Source organism: Cornus florida, unplaced genomic scaffold, assembly GCF_030987335.1.
Source record: "Cornus florida cultivar Cherokee Brave unplaced genomic scaffold, ASM3098733v1 CherokeeBrave_3.0.0_Hap2_Chr11, whole genome shotgun sequence".
Taxonomy (NCBI): Eukaryota; Viridiplantae; Streptophyta; class Magnoliopsida; order Cornales; family Cornaceae; genus Cornus; species Cornus florida.
Genome location: NW_026775581.1, coordinates 99701377 through 99720068, shown reverse-complemented (window position 1 = coordinate 99720068; position 18692 = coordinate 99701377). Strand labels below are relative to the sequence as shown.

General features: G+C 34.7%; 1 pseudogene; it reads right to left on the bottom strand.

Moving 5' to 3' along the window:
• Positions 1 to 281: 281 nt before the first annotated feature.
• On the bottom strand, positions 282 to 16815 carry LOC132281663 (LRR receptor-like serine/threonine-protein kinase IOS1; annotated as a pseudogene).
• Positions 16816 to 18692: the final 1877 nt, after the last annotated feature.

Here is an 18692-nt window from a genome sequence, read left to right as displayed (position 1 = left end):
ACATCATCCATTTACCACTCAGAAAATTGCACAGTACAAAAAGCAATCCCTCCTGTTGTGGAGAAATTATTACATGGCACCGGGGCCATTGGTCTGCCAATCACTATTTGAAACTAAAATAAATAAAAAAAACAAAGGTTGAATAAAACTTACACATTTTTAACACATTTGCTTAGATATAGTCTAGCCATACATACTTTTGACACACTTTTTTGAGTCACAGACATGGATTAAAGTAGAAAACGTTGAACACCCAACAAGAATGCATTTAATTTGTGGAGTTATCTCACCAATGGGAGATTTATTTCACTCTCCAGATACGAAGGCACTCCAATTGAATCTTTCCATTCTGTCCCATGAAGATCTCTCTCTGTTGCCAAACCGTCCCTTAATTCCGTCACCACAAAATTCATGGTTGGCCTTTGGGTGGAATTGCAAGATACGCAAGTCATTGCCAAGTCTACAGCTTTCCAAGCAGAATTAATGTCGAAATCTCCCTACAATCTGGGATCAACAATACTTTTAACATCACCGTTTACAATCTTGGAACCAACCCATTCGCTTATGTGTAACTTGTCATGGCCTTCTAGTATTGGTGGCCGACTTGTAATAATCTCCAAGAGAACAACCCCAAAACTATACACGTCACTTTTCTCGGTTAACCTATTTGATGTGCAATACCTACAAGTCAATTATCGGAACTTAGAAACCTTTGTGTGTGTGTGTGTGTATAGAACAGTCTATATCCATGACTATTCTTGTGCCTAAAATATCTATATAGTCTATAAAAGTCCATTTTAATATGATCAAGAAGTTAGTAATAAGTGATAGAAAGTAGTTGGGAGTGGCCATTAACATGATCACTAGAACTATTGGAAGTGATGATATATAGTCATTTGTATACACAAGAAAAATACTTACTCAGGGTCAAGGTACCCAGGAGAGCCAGCAACAATTGTTGATACATGAGTACCACCTTCAGTTGGAAAAACTCTGGACAACCCGAAATCAGAAAGCTTGACTTGAAAATTTTCATTTAATAAGATATTGGCAGACTTTACATCTCTGTGAATTATTGGTGGCTTACAACCATGATGCAAATACTCCAGCCCTTCAATTGAAAATCCACATAAGTAATAGTTGTGATTACAACTTAAATAAATAACATGTAAAAGTTAAAGAAAAAAATGTACTTCAATCTAGTTTCTTACTAACCTTGTGCCGCATCAGTTGCTACTCGGAGCCTCTCTTCCCAACTCAAAACAGTTGAAGTATGTATCAATTTAGAGGGGAAACTCAGTCATGTGCTTGGCACAAGAAAATTTTCAAATGACATTTAAATGACCTGTATACCTAGAAGATGCCTTCTTAAGTTTCCATTAACCATGTACTCATAGACAATTCCAATGTTGGTGCCTTCATCGCAGTAGCCAACAAGTGAAGTTAAGTTCTTATGACGAACACTAGTAAGAAGATTCGCCTGCAATATTAGAAAGCCACATTTATTAATTCCAACATATACATCCATTGGCTCAAAATGTTACTTGATTTTTATTATTATTATTATTTTTTTTTGACACATATTTCATTGGATATCATCATCCTACTTTGATGGTTTCGAAAGCTACTGTTAGAGTTATGCATGTTACCTCAGCTTGGAATTCCTTGTACCCTTGAACTGAGGATGGAGAGAGCATCTTTACAGCAACCTGTGAGTAACCTATAGAGTATAGAGGCATGGTAAACTATTCCAAATCCTCCTCTACCAACAATCCTCTCGAAGTTATTGGTAATACTGAAAAGTGAAAACCTCTGAGTATTTTAACTGTCGATTCTTCACCTCAAAGGGCGACCTATCTTTTTGGTTTGTTTGTAATGTTGTGATATATATATATATATATATATATATATATATATATATATATATATATATAATGCTAAAAGAAAAAGAAATAAAGCAAGTGGGCCCCACCCATGTTTTAAAACACACAAAAAGTGTATAAGGCATTAACGACCCACAACCCAATTGTTTTCTCTCTCTTTCTCTAGTGCATCTTTCCCCTCTCGGCATCTCACTGCTTCTTTTTCTTTTTGCAATCTCTAAGCTTGATCTAGCTTTAAACTTTTGAATTTTGGTAGAGTATTGTGAAGCAAAGTTGGAGAGCTCGTCAAGGCCTTCAATTTGATAGGAGCCAATCATCATTTGGTGCACTCTAGGGAGTTCAAAATTCTAGGGTTCTTGGGCTTGGATTTGGGGATTTTGGGAGTTTTCACTTCCATTGAGGTAGGGGTGTTCTAATCTACAGTTTCTTAGTTTTTTTGTGAATTTTTCCCCTTAAATTTGATCCTATGCATGCTAATTTTGATTATCTAGTTTGTGGTTGAAGTATGTTTAACTAAAATGCTAAATGTGTTTCATGTGTTATTTGAATTCATATATATGACTAGATTTATTACGGTGATTGAGCATGTTTAGTGTTGACATATTGTATGTCCTAATATTATGTATTTATTTATTTATTTATTGCTTTGAAAGAAAATGATGTTATGGTCAATAAATAAATAAAAGAAATGATTGCTTAGAAATTTCTATTAAATTGTGATAATGATGTAAATGAAATGTGTGAGAGCCTATGGTTGAATTGATAAATCGAAACATGCACATTCATGCATTCATTGGGAAAGAGAAAGGAAAATATATATATATATATATATATATATTTTTTTTTTGAACAAACGAAATTATTTTGGGGAAAATATTTTTTTAAAGGAGTTTGCGAAAACCGGACGCCTAGGAGGCGCCTAGTGGTCTGTGGTGTTAGTGTAGTCTAGAAGGGACCATGGTTGAGCTAACTAGGCCGGATGTGACGCCTTGGAGGTGCCTTGTGGTCGTGGATAGTTAGTCAACCCTCCATTCGTGACGCCTTGGAGGTGCCTTGGGTCGGATTACACTAACGGTTTTGGAAGTTGAAACGGAAATGTTTCGGAAAATGGGGAGTAACGTTTGCATATTGCACTTCATGACATTGTGGTAAACTTGTGATTGGGTGGTATTTGTTACATACTTGTTATTGTATTTGAGAGTGTGTGTTTCCTTATAGCATGATCCCTTTCACTTTTTATCTATTCCTTGTATGGATTCACGGGAATATAAGAAGTGTGTCTTAGACACTTCCTACTGAGCTTATGCTCACTCCATTATTTCTAACATTTTTCAGGACATGGAAAAGAGGTGGCGGACGACGATCCACCTTTAGACGAGCACGGAGACCTATTTTATTTTATTTTTGCTATCTTTTGTATTAAAACTCTCTAATATTTTGTAAATGTAATATTAACTAACTCGTAAAACTTTAGTTTAATTAGTATAATGTTGTAAGCCATGAACTTTTAAATTCTAACTACGCTTTTTGGATTGTAACTTGATGTAACCAACGTATGTTCCTTGTTGGATGAGATGGAGGAATGGAATTTTGTATGTATGTAGTCACTTTGGAGATATGATATAATATATGTATATTGCGTTGGGACAGGATATGTTAGATTTAAGGCCCAGTGAAGCCATTGTAATTATTTTTTTTGTATTTCAACAGGTTGTTTAGAGACATTTTCTGCGAAGGCTATGCCGAAATTTTTTATAGATTTTTATTATTATTTTGGTATCCCATTTGGGTCGTTACATTGTTTCTGCATCCTCTTTCTTGACTATTGAAATCATATCAATTTGATAAAGATGATTCAATTGAGCAGATTTTTATTACAAAAATTTGGATATTATGTTCAAATTAAGACTAGTCATTAAGTTTATAAGGACAATGATTCTCATACCTCGTTTTCTCCTTTTAATGATCCACAAAGAAACCATTATTGCAGTTCCTAGTAGCAAACACAGTCCAGCAACGGATGTAACTATTGGAACAACCATGCTCTTTTTTTTTCTTTTCGCATGGAATAGACTGACAAGGATCTGTGTTTTCACCTTCAATTCAATCAACACTGTTTAGATGACAAATGTTAGACAAGGATTGCACAAATGCTAATCATTTCTTAATCTATCTTAGTTGTACCTATTATAAAAGTGGCAAACATGTAGCCTACTTGTTTTCAGTTTTATTGAAATAAAATAAAAAAACAATTCAAAATTTGTCTGGTTAACATAACAGTTATTGAAAATTGTTTTATGGAAATTAATTTTTTCCCCTTAAAAAGGATCTAATTTCATGTATATGAAATTATATTTCATGGTTAGAGATCTTGGTAATTTAGGTTTATGGTTTTTGAGAGGAGGAGAAAACCTCAGTAACAGTGATCCATTCTTTGATCTTGCAAGCAGCTCTGCTGGAATTGAACCTGTGAAGTTGTTGCCTATCAAATTTCTGCAGTAGAAGAGTGAACATTATTATACCTCAGATCCTTTATTTTATTAGTTTTGATGCCATGAACTTGCAATTTAAGTTTCAAATCCCTACTTAGTAAACTTACAAGAGTTTTAAGAAAGCAGTTGAGAGAAAAAATCAGGCACCTGTCCAGTTAAGCTATTATTTGACAGGTCCCTGAAATAGACACAAAGGATAACTTGGATTATTATCTGTAACGAAAAGGCTGAACTTATTTTGCATTATCAACAAGTTGAAATGCATGTTAATTAATTATATTGGGACGGATATACTTACAAGGATTGTATCATTGTGAGATTAGTTATGTGGGGAGCTATATCTCCATTCAATCCACTTGAGGACAAGTTCCTGATTCCAAGTTGAATAATTTTATCAAGATGGATTGTGATGAAAAAGCTATATTAATTATTTGATATTGGACATAATTAAACATACAAGGATATGATCTTAGGGGGTTCCGCGCCATTGTAGCTGCAATTGAGTCCGAGCCACATGTAACCTTGAGGGCCACATGGATCTCCTTGCCAGTTTCTTTTCACTCCATACATCGACTTGATGTTCATCATAGCTTGAACTAATTAATATTAATCCAAAGTTATATGAGAGAATGAGTTAAATTATACATGAAAAGAATGAGCTAGGATGCAAACACACATACACAAAAGTTAAGTTGTGAGAATATATATATATATATATACATACCATCTGTGTCATCTGTTTGTGAGTACTGTGATTGTCTTACATTATAAAGCTCAATGGCGTTGAGGATGGGCGGATGGGTTGAATTACCGGTCTTTCTGATTGAGAGCTCGAAGTTTCCATTTGAACTCTCATGAGCAGATTTGCTGTACATAGTCTTTGTGGCTAAATATTGAGGAACAACAGGAACAACATTAATTTGTTGGTCATTCAAATAAATGTTGAACTCTCTGCTTTCATTTGCTCGCAACACTTCAACTTCGCTAAAGTACAAATACATATAAAACTGGACAGTGGGACTGTTAACCTCCCATGAGAACTGCAGAGAATCGTCGTAAGTGTTTGGTATGACGGCAGTGCTCATGACCTTTGATGGTGGTTGGAAGATATTAGAACCATTGTCAATTGTATCGGAGGTTTTTAACGTCCGGAAGTAGCTGAGGTTAGAGGGCAACCAAATGCGATCGTAAACATCATCCTCGTATCTATGTGACGTATAAGTGCCACGGTAAGATATCCGAATGAATATATATACTATCAAATCAAACTTTTTTTTTTTTTTTTTTTAACTTTCTTGTTATCTTTACTAAAACTACTGCCTTAGTGGCAGGGAGGGATTAAAAAATAAATAAATAAATGAAGGGTAAAGTGCATTAAACTCCTTTGAACTATGATTTAATGACAAGAAATCTCTCTGAGGTAAGCAAACCATCAATTTATTGCATTCAATGACCAGCGGTGAAACAGCGTTAACGAAAAATTAAAATTACCTTTTAGCCCCTTAATTTAAGGACATAGTCTTTGTCAGTTTTTTTTATCAGATGATGATGTGGCATTGTAATTTCTAGGACTAATAAAAAAGTAACACGTACCTACCTACCGAATCTTATCATTAACATCGGTTATATCAAATGGCTTCCGAACGTGTCATTCTCTCACGCCAAAAAGTCCCAAGTTGTTAGACTTAACAATCTGCCAAACAAGTCATATGTACACCGTGGACTCATCTCAAAATTCCGTAATTTTCCATCCCTCTTGCTTCCAAATTTTCTCTCTCAACCCTGATTGTTGGGTGTGTGCTCGTGAAGAGATCGCCTTGCGTCGACAAAATTGTGCTATGGACGTTTTTCTTCATCGACGACCATTCTGGACTGTCGGCGAGGAGTTGTTGTCATAACTATGCCTTCGTCGCGAACCAGTGTGCAGATCGAAAGTTTGCAGAGATCAACTGTGCTGTGTAGCCCACCGACGACCTCTCCGTTTGCTGACGACGGTGGCTGCCGAGTGTATTCGTCGTTGTGACTGATTTGTGGTTGGTGGCTTCGTTTGAAACTGAGTGTGGTTCTTTGTTGTAGCCGAGAGATTTGCAGAGGCTTCACCGTCGTCCCTTGGCTATTAATTGACTTATGGTGGTCTCGATTGTCCATTCTGGACCTCGGATCTTTGTCGGCAGCAGATTGTGGTCCTTGTCAGCGTTGACAGTGAAGAAGAAGAGCGGTGTTTGGCTACGGATGTGGAGCTATCCCAACCTTGGTTTACTAAAACCAGGTTTGTAGAGATCTAGTTCAGCCCAGTTCTGCAGACCGAAGAGCGGTGTTTGGCTACGGATGTGAAGCTATCCCAACCTTGATTTACTAAAACCGGTTTTCAGAGATCTGGTTCTGAATCGACCTATTTTATTGGATCCGATCAAAACTTCACTTTTTTAATTCCTGATGGCCATACCCAAGTTATATAAAGTTCTATATCTTTCACTCAAGCATAAATAGCTACCTCATTCCCAGATTAACACACCAACACTCCAATTATCAATGATAAGAAAATGAGTTTATGAAATTACTCCCCAAAATCCTATATTTTTATGATTTTCAGCCTATAAAAGGTTTCCTGCTTCGAATGAATATATAAGGTATGTATATATATAAGGGAATTTTACATATAAATGGAGTTAGGGAGCCATATTTACTCATGGATGAAGTCAAAGTCTTATATTTTCACAAAATGAGTTTGACCTAAATGATGATATGGCACATGAAGTTTTACTGTTTAAAATTTTTGTTACCTAAAATGCCCTTCTCCCTATTCCAATGCATTTACCTTATTACCCTTATTTAGAAAACATGGTACTTGGAGGCCAAAAAGTGGTACCTTCAGTTCAAAAACGTGGTACCTTTAGAGCAAAAGTGGTACCTTCGTAAAAGGGACTTATTTTTGCAATTGAAAATGGCATTAAACCCCACACCGCTAATTAAGTTGCACATTACATCCATAAACAGCTCCATTAGCGCCGTGAATAACACAAAATATTCTCCAAGCTAACTAAGCGAATATTTAGAAAACATGGTACCTGGAGGCCAAAAAGTAGTACATTCAGTTCAAAAACGTAGTACCTTTAGAACAAAAGTGGTACCTTCGTAAAAGAAACTTATTTTTGCAATTGAAAATGGTATTAAACCCCACACCACTAATTAAGTTGCACATTAGATCCATAAACAACTCCATTAGCGCCATAAATAACACAAATATTTCTTAATTATCATATACTACATCTAAATAGTTGGTATGGTAGATTTTTTTTTTCGCACCATTTTAATCGGCAAGGTTGTTCGGGACTTTTGAATAACTATTTCAATAATGCAATTGTTAAAAAAATTATGGTATCCGAAGATCATGTTTGATATAGATTTGGGTCATAATTAAATCTTTAGAATTTTTCAATGATAATAGGGAGACAATTTGGTCTCTAGACCTCTTATACATGAAGACCATTTAGAATTTTGATATAGATCTGGGTCTTAATTAATTGTAGGATGCTACTTATATATATATATATATATATTAATTGTATGATGAGAATAGAATGATTATCATGAATTCAAACATACATCTTATACATTATAACTTAAAAAGATTAATGTGTTATTAAGATTCTGGAATGCCCCAGTCTAGAATTATATTTTTCTTTACATACAATTATAATTATACTGATGTGTTATTGAAATTTTGGAATGCCCCAGCCTAGAAATTCTGGAATGCCTTGTCTTATGCATTGAATTATATTTTTTCATTTTGTTTAAGAGTTTGAAAATTTGTCCACGTTTTCAGTTCCTCTCCTTCACCTTTTCCGTTACGCTTACTTCTTTAAGGTTGGTTAATTTTTTCGTTAATGTGATACAATTAAATGTAGTAACTTTTTTTTTTTTTTTTTTTTTTTTTTTTTTTGACAATGTGATTGGAGGATCGATTCTTGCCATCAAGACTTTGTATGGATGAGTGGGAGCTAATATTGCAATCAAGACTTTGTATGGACGAGTGGGGGCTAATAAATGTTCAAACTTAATAATTGTGTTCTTATTTTGCAAAAGATGATTGCTTCCTTTAAATTTAGTGATTTAGTTTTTTTATTTCTTGTTGACTTTATTAGATTGGATGGATGATAACTTTTTTGACATTCGCGGTGACTTAAAGTATTTTATAGACATGGTACTTCACTTGATGGTTTTGATTTAATGAAAAGTAATGAATTTTGGTTGTTCTATTTAATAAATACATATTAGGCTCTTCTATTTAATAAGAAGGTTTATAAATTTTTCAACAGCAGTTTATGGATCTAATGTGCAACTTAATTAATGGTCTGGGATTTAATACCATTTTCAATTGCAAAAATAAGTTCCTTTTACAAAGGTTCCACTTTTGTTCTAAAGATACCATGTTTTTGAACTGAAGGTACCACTTTTTGGTCTTCAGCTACCATGTTTTCTGAACACTCGCTTAGCTAGCTTGGAGAATATTTTGTGCTATTCATGGCGCTAATGGAGCTGTTTATGGATGTAATGTGCAACTTAATTAGTGGTGTGGGGTTTAATGTCATTTTCAATTGCACAAACAAGTCCCTTTTACGAAGGTACCACTTTTTTTCTAAAGGTACCACGTTTTTGAACTGAAGGTACCACTGTTTGGCCTCCAGGTACCATGTTTCTTAAACAAGGGTGATAAGGTAAATGCATTGGAATAGGGAGAAGGGCATTTTAGGTAACAAGAATTTTAAACAGTAAAATTTCATGTGCCATGTCATCATTTAGGTCAAACTCATTTTTGTGAAAATATAAGACTTTGACTCCATCCATGAGTAAATATGGCTCCCTAACTCCATTTATAGGTAAAAATCCCTATATATAATAATGGTGAATATAATGAACTTGACGGTCATAAGGTATATGTGGTATTTTGTATTTTTATCAAGGCATGTGGGTCACGTGTTGTAATACCCCTAAAACTTAAAAAGAATATAATCGGAATTTTATTATTTATTTTATTGTTTTCAGTATTTATTTTAATTGTGTTTGAGGTGCTTACGTGGCTAGGTGTTGATGGGTTTAATTACAATAATTGATTATTGATTTGTATTTATTATTTGTGATTTGAATTAAATGGAATTAATTGTTTTATGTGAATTATTTGAATTAATTAAATTGTGAATTTGTATTTGTTCTATTTAATTTCCACTATGGTAGGATTAGGTTAGGGTTTAGTGTTATTATTACCTTCAATTATGCAGCCGACGTTGGTATAATATAGGTTGGTCTATGGGTCGGATAAATCATTTAGGGTTTAATGGAACCTAGAATTGGTGGTCTATAAATATACCAGTGATGTTCTGCCTAGGGTTGAGGGTTGTATTCACGATATAGAAAAGGCAGAAGTAATTTGGGAGAAGTCTGGGAAGCAACGGAGAGGGAAGAAACAGAGGGTTGGCCGGAGACTTTAGGACGACGTCAGTGTAAGGCAAGTTCTAATCCTAACTCTATCCCATTGATTCGTGTTCTTTGCATGTCTAACACAACTCCAGGGAACTGTTAAGGATTAAAATTAAACTGGATTTCTTGTACCTCTGTTGTTTTAAAACTGATTGTAGTTGTAATATGTGTACTAGTTGTTTTAATTGTCTTCCTTGTGTAACTTCTGTTTAATTCGTGTAATCTGATGAGTAAGGATTCTAATTAGTTCTATAACATGTTGGGAAACATTAGAATTAATTTAGGTTGCAAGTTTGATTTGCTGCAACAGTCGATGCTCAAGAATGCTTAAACTGCTCGTATTAAATTCTTGTTGCAAAATCCATGTATTAAATTGAGTTTGGTAATTGAACAAAGAATTCAATAGATTTTGGAACATGTGGAAACTTAGTTTAAACATCTAAGAACCTTAGGATTGGAAGACAGTTCCTCAGAAATTCACCGGACGTAGAGACGATGAACACACGGGAAGAGAGACGACTCAAAGTTTAAAGAGCAGGCTCTTTGGAAACAAAGAGCAGGCTCTTAAAATCAAAGAGTAGGGGACTTGGAGCCGGCTCCAAGACTAGGAGAGCCGGCTCCTAGCAAAAGAGAGCAGGCTCTTCTTTTAGAAGAGCAGGCTCCTTCAAGGTTTGTCCAGATTTTGATGTTTCGGCGACCGTTTGGGCTACGAGGGTTGGATTTTGGAAATTTCAGATCCTGTTAGAAGGTATAATTGGGGTTTTCAGTATGTTCTAAGGCCATATTAAAGTTCTAAGGGTTGGTTAACTGGATTAAAACACTGGTGTTTATAATAAAACAATGCATAAATTGTTAAAGGCAAATCTGGTTACCGTTTTTGGAGATGTAGAGGTTTAATTGCCTTTAATCTAATCTAGCAGATTACTAAGGATGGTTACACCATTTTAAACATGGAATTGTGGTAGGAACAAGTATACCTAAGCTTTAATTACTGCTAGCTATGGATTAACTGTTATATAGAACTTAACTCGTTTCAGTTTTGAGCATAAAGACATGTTAAGTCGATTGTTGTTTTGGATGTCGTATTAAATTCCTACTGTTATAACAATCTGATGGGATGCTATTGGGTGTATATTAGACTCCTATGATTAGTTTTAAAAACCAATAGAGTGATAGGAATGATCCGGTGAAGGAGTAGAGAAGCTGAGACAGAGCAGAACGGAGAGAAGGCTCACAGGGGAAAGGAGAGCCGGCTCTGGAATGCCAAGAGCCGGCTCCCACCTGATTAGAGCCAGCTCCAAGGTTGTATAGAGCCGGCTCTAGGCTGTTTTGGAGCCTGCTCTACTTTGCCAAGAGCAGGCTCTTTCCAATTTGATGGAATTTGACGAGTACTGTAATGTTTTTAGCTACTCTTTGGGCACTTGGGGTTCTTGAACAATTTTAGAATTTTAATGGGGTTTTCATTAATTAGTTTAACCTGTAATCAAGGTCTTTAATTGCATAAAATACCCCTTTTGTGTTAATGGAATTAATAGTACGCTATTTAACAACTATACGTACGGTTAATGACTGAAAGGCAATTAATTGTCTAGTTTAATTTGACACTTTAAGATGCTATAACATGATTCTAAATTAGGTTTTAGATGCATGGTGGAGTTTTTTAATTAGTAAATTGGACTTGGGGCATAGGGTATGGCTCCATGTTAAAGGATAAAACAGAATACGAGTATAGCACTTAGTACGCTGTTACCGGATGGAAAGAACTAAATTGCTTAAATTAATTTAGCAATTGTTTGGATTATAACATGATTATAAAACTGGTTTAAATGCATGATAGAGTTGTTGATTTATTAAAACTGATCTATGCATGCTCTGGATGCTGGTTGTTGAACTATTACACCGTTTCTTGCAAATACATGGTTTAGATCTTGGATTTAAATTGCTAAAATTTTAATTACTTTTCTGCAATGGTATGAATATTTGGTTTAGGACTGTAAATTACTTGCTTATTATTTATATATTGTAATTTACACGGATATGGAGGATTGTATGCACCGGTATGGGACGGTGACATACTAGGTATGGTTTAGCTCAAAACGCTAATTCCTACCTTATGGATTTTAATTGCTGAACGGTTTTACTTGTTCTATCAATTATATGGATTTTGTGGATTGTATGCACCGGTATGGGACGGTGGCATACTAGGGACCGACTGATTCAAAATACTCAGTCCTACCTATTTTGGAATAAGGGTGTGAATTATAAAAACATAATTCTCCTTATATTTAAGTCTGTGAGGTTGAATAAACTGAACGACTTATTGGATCTCTTGTATAAGTCTGTGCAGCTGAATAAGCTGAACGATTTATTAGATTTCCTGTGGATGGATATGTATGGATTTTAAATATATTTTTATGGTACCACGAGATGAGCTTGAGTCTCAGGCTCGTTGGTTAGGGTGCGTATATGCAGTAGGATGCGTAGCTGGATATGAGAGGTTGAGGTGTACCCTGTTAGGTCTAGGTACTCATGCCCACCTATGGGTGCGTTTTCGCATGTTGCCTTCTATTCAGGTTGAGGCCCTCTCCATAGTCCAGTGAGAGTCCTGTAGTGTGAATATACATATCTACGGACTATTTAGTTATTATTGAGTTGGTTAGAATGTATATGCGTATCGAGTCTCTGCTTGGATTGTAGTAGGTTAGAACTTGTTCGTGGGCCTGACCCACCTCTATTTTTCAGGTACTTGTCAGTTCCAGACTTAGACTTGATCGTGCTGAGCGTAGACTACTACTCATTCTTCCGACGACGTAGGACTTTCCTCCATGGTTTACTCTGGATGTTCTTTAAGTAGCTTCCATTACAGTTTGGATTATTATTAGGGGTCCATTAGAGATAGATTCCCGAGTTGTAATAGAATTGGAGAAGTTGGGTGTATCAGACTAATTATTTATTTATAAAATTTTATTCTGAGGTTTCCAGTTTTGGTTTATCATTCTAGTTTCTTTTTAACAAATTATTTATTCCTATTTTTCTTAATTATATTTTGTGTTCGTTTATTGCTAATTGATTTGATATCCTCGGGTAATCGGGCGTGGGCCTGGCCAACCCGTATCCGGAAATTCGGGGGTATCACACGTGTCATTACTAAACATTAATTATAAGATGGTCAACTAACAGACTTTTTTTTTTTTTTTTTGCAACAAATAGGATAATTTAGGCTACGTTTAGTAACGGGAAACGTTTTTGTTTTTTGTTGTCAACTCCTAAAAAGACAAAACAAAAACAAAAAACATGTTTAATAATATGTTTTTGTTTTTTAACAGAAAACGTTTTCTATTTTTGCGAAGAAAAGAGGAAACATAGAAAAGGTGTTTCTTACGTTTTCGACATTGTTGAGCAAAAATGTTTTCACTATTATTATTACATATACACTATTTATTTCAAATAAATTGTATGTTATTCATGTTATATACTACTGCTACATATTAAATACTAATAAAAATAATTTTTTAATATACAATTATATTATATTATATATTAGTGTAAATTGTTTTTTATTTTAAAAAAAATATATTTTTAAAATATAATATATTATATAATAGTGTAAATTATTTTTTGAGAAAAAAATATGATTTATTATATACTTATTATTTATTTTATATAATATTATTAAATTATTATGCAACGGACCTAATATATTATTATATACCATATCTATATTAAATTATAGTTATATTATTTATTTTTTTATTTATTATAATATAATATATGTTAATTATATTATATATTTTATAATAAATGTATAGAAGATGCATATGCATGCAGTTATATACATAATTGGTGTGAGTATTTTTGTCATAATATATTTTATTTTGTACTTATGTATTGGGTATTATTAGGATTTGAGATTTTAAATTGAATATTATATTTTATTATCCTGTATTGAATATTTTTAATATTTGTGAAATAATTGCATAAATGTTAAGTAAATCTGTAACAAATATGTATTAAAATTAAAATAATTACAAAAATGTTTAAAGCTTTTTTTGTACTAATGAAAAAAATAAAAATAAAAATAAAATAATTAAAAAATGTTAAGTAAATCTGTAACAAATATGTATTATTAAACACTCTTATTATTTTATGCTTTCAAAATTGTGACAACAGCAAGTGTTAATAAACATCTGTTTTTTATTGTCATTCGAGAAAACAAAATCATGTTTCTGCTTTCTTAAGATTGCAAAAATAGAAAACGAAAACATTACTAAACGCACCCTTAGGAGTCAAGTGTATACATTAAAGTTCAGGGGGGATTTTCAGGAAGAGAGAAGAAAAAAGTCTAGGGGATTTAGTGCACTTTACCCATAAATAAATAAATAAAGCACAGCAAGATTCTTCTAATTCCTACCACGTGCACAAAATTAATATGGCGCACCTGACAAGTTGATAGTCTTTGGCTGTTGAACCCAAATCGTAACGCCAAAAGAAACTTAATGATCCATTTGCAGTTGCATACGTGAGATTATTCAAAGGCCTCAACTCCAGAACTGATATGAATGGCGTTCCATTGCCTGTATTTACAAGACAGACATGTATATAATCTGTAGAGGATATGTGTATGATCTCATACCTCGAAGTCATTGAAGAATTACTAGACAGTGTCACCGTGTCCCAGAAATCAGCTCCAATGTATAGATCGAATTGTGGTAACTGATTATTACCATCATAGTTTCCATACAGAAACCTTGCTCTTATCAAATACTTATTACCTCTACCTTGTTGAGGACTCAAAGTGTAACAGTTTTTGTTTCCTTCAGGAAAGCTTCTAAGGTTCAACAAATGTTTATCAAAGGCGTATTTACTCCTAATATCAGAAGATATAGTATTGCTTTCACCAGTGTCTATAAGACCTGTATCTGAACTGTAAAATATTCCTGTTGTCGTGTCCGTATACGTGGAATCTTCAGGTATCCCACAATCTATGCTTATGAATCCTGAGAAAGAGAGAAAGAGAGAGAGAGAGAGAGAGAGAGATTAGCTATATGCTTTGTTAAAAATGCATCAATTTGTTCCGTGAGAACTCAAATTCTCTATCTTCCATCAGGAAGGAGGAAAGAGTTTCCACTTGGTCTCAATCTCTGCCAGACAAATATTACTACTATTGCTTTACCTATATAAGTAGTTACCAAAATTGGTACTGATATCCAAATTATTGTTGGCGTTTGAATTATTGAGTAATACTAAGATCTAACTTTCTAAATGGTAATGCTCTTAAGAGGGTTCTCTTGTCATGAACTCTCCATTTTAATCGGTAAAATATGTATTAAATGATTAGTTTGAATTTTCACATATATATAAAAAATTTGTCTCAATCCAGACATTAAATATAGATAGTTGTCTCTTATCAAGAGAGCTCTTTTGAGACAATTACTCTTTTCTAACTAGTTTTTGTATGGACTAAGATATAACCCTGAAGAATCTTGAGAAATTATTACATGATCCGGGACTACATGATGTTAGCCAATCACGTGCAGCCATGTATACTTTTGTGTCAGCTTTTTATAGCTTTTTGCTTTCATGGTAACATATGATTGCCCGGGACCATGTAATCCCTGGGACGATATATGCAATAATTTCTCAAAAGACCCAAACTAAATTGACAAATCACAAATTGCCACGCAATCAAATATATGTCAACTTTATATATTCAGTTTTTTCTAGTTGGGTGACTTGTAATGCCAAACTAGGGGGAAAAATACCCAAAGACCAACAAGCTAGATAACAACCAAGAAAACAAACCCCGCGCGCACACAAATAAATAAATAAATATATAATAGCACATTGGGCAACAACAGAGAATCAAGCAAATTCCAAAAACATTATTCTCACTGATTGATCATAAAAATATTGTAGAGAGAGAGAAAGACCTGATTGATCTTGTCCTAGAACCAGCATTGCAAATGATAAACAACCTAAAAACACAAACGAGACCTTCATTGCTAGCTTTCTTTAGATTCTTTGCTATGCAGAGAAATTAAGGAGGTTCACAGCAAGTAATGTGATCAAGGCGCTTTATATATAAATTAATAAATATGTTCGCCAAAATATGGCACTACAAAGTCTAGACGTACTAAGGACAATACTTGCATCCAACCCAGGTTGGATGAAGCTGTCCAACCTGGGTACGTGGCCCGATCAAGTCATGACACGTGTTATAAATAATATAAAATTATGTTGAATATTGCCCGTCAATTTTCGGATATTACCCGTTCTCTTGTCTCGCTGCCGAGTCAACTCCTCCATCTTCCCTCAGATTCGATTCTTGTTTGGTGGCTATTGGCGAAGAAGCAACCGGCGTTGAGGTCGGCGGTGTAGTCTGTTGTCGCCGAGGTGGCCTAAGAAGAGTATGGTGAGGATAGAGCGAATGGTGTTGGATTGGTGGCTGTTGGAGACTGAGTTGACTCGATAGCGAGGCAGAGCCATGGCCGAATTGACAAAGACCTCGTTGCCGACGGCGATGGCTTCGATTTGGGTGGAGGGTTGGTAGCCGACCATGGTTGCCGCCACCGTCGTTCCTCTCATCTCTCTAACCTCCTACCACCACCCACAATCAGCCCCTCCACCACTGCTCACCCACCATACAAAACAACCATCTCATCCCCTTCCCCGCACCACCCACAATCGGCATCCCCGCCAGCGCTCTCTCTCTCTCTCCGTTTAGATCACACAATAGTCAGAATCTAGGGTCAGGTTTAGACACCATTTTGTGCTATTGATTCATCACCGAAATCCCCAAATCGAAGAACGAATCAGCCATCATCGTCTATTGATTTGACGGCGGAATTGGTTGAATTCCCAGCAGCGGCGCTCTATTGGGTCAGGACGAGTTACCAATCATCCTCGCCGTCGTCGTCCGGTATCTCGTCACCATGGTGGGTCGTCTGCCCTGCCGCCGTCATCTCCTACAATTGCCAGGACGCCGTCTTTTGCGCCGACAGCTCGCAGGTATTAGTTGTGGTGTACATATATAATATATATATATATATCTGTGTAAGGGTTTACTGGTTTTAGGGGTGAGAAAGATTGATGATGAAATGGGTTTTTTTTTTATTTTTTATTTTTATTTTTAATGGGGTTCGCTGGTTAGGTGAGTGAAAGAGAGATGGCCATAGATGGGTTAGTTGGCTGGGTGAGAGATAAAAGAAAGAGAAAGGAGGTCAAGAATGGTGGTGGTGGTGGCGACGGCGACGGAAAGATACGAGGCAGGGAGCGATCTTCTGAAAAAAGAAAAAAAAAATAAATAAATAAATAAAATAAAAATTAATCTGTCAGGTCAAACCCATTTAAGTTGGGTATTACCCAACTTAAGTTGAATAGTGTAATGGACACTTTTTATGTCCTGATTGTGCCACGTACCAAGGTTGGACAATCTTCATCCAACCTGGGTTGGATGCAAGTATTGTCCACGTACTAATTAGGTTAAAGACTTAAATGGTGTACCTTCCGAAGACTACTCTCCCGGGGCTACTTGCCCTCCCTCTATTTTGTTAGCATATGCGAAGACTTTGACTTGCATATAAATGATTTAAGGTTTAAAAAAGGCACTGAAATTGACAGATTATTTATTAATTATGTGACCCACATATTTTGGACATGTGATATATTTAAATAAGTATCAGATTAATATTATATTTTTTGGTTAACTTATAAATTACCTTTATTGTAATTAATTATTAGAAGAGTGTTTTCCTGTTTATTCCATACTTTGATGGAAAGTGGAATTAAAATTACTAAAAGGAAAACTGGTTCTCTCTCTACCTTTATAAAAGTGCATATTCCCATCCGTTATGTACGCTAATGAATACAACACGTAAAAGTTTTATGTGTGCAGACCAAGAGAGAGAAATCGGTTTCCACGTTTTGACTATTGCAGTTTAGCACGTTGTTCGTTTCGCAGAAAGAATCTCGACGTTGGACTTGATCTCTACGATATTTGCAATCACAGATCGATGTATTTAGATCCAAATATATTTATTTATGCATTATAGATTTGTGAGAATAATGAAGTTCTAAGATTATGAGATTCATATTTATTTGTGATGAATAACTTAACACGAATTAATTATAGTTTACATCGAGCACCAAAGAAATATTTTAATCAAAGAGACAAAGTTGGCTAGCAGTGTAAACTATAATTATTCGTGTTAAACCATTCATCACAAATAAACATGAATCTCATAATCTTAGAACTTTATAATTTTCACATATCTATAATGCATAAATAAATAGTTAGATATAAATATCTCGATTCATGATATCAAACCTTGTTGAGATTAAATCCAACTTCTAGATCCTTTAACAACGAACTAATCTGCAACTCTGATCAACAGGCAAAGGTGGAAACTGGTTTCTCTCTCTTGGCCTTTTGTACACATAAAACTTTTACGTGTTGTATCATTAATTGTACATAATTGATAGAGTATATGCACTTTTATAAAGGCAGAGAGAGGACCAGTTTTCCTTATAGTAACATAATTCTACTTTCCATCAAAGTAAGGAATAAGAAAGGAAAACACTTCTCCAATAAGTAATTACCAAAAAGATAATTATAAGTTGACCAAAAATAAATAATATTAATTGATATCTATTTACTTACCCACCAAGTAATATGTCACATGTCCAAATCATGTAGGCCACAATTAAATAAATAATCTTACATTCTCCCACTTGGCACATATGATAATTTCTGTAGTGGTTTAGTAAAATGGTCATTAATATGCACCATAAATCAGATTAACTCATTAAATTGGTCATCATAAATATCATGGTAAATAAA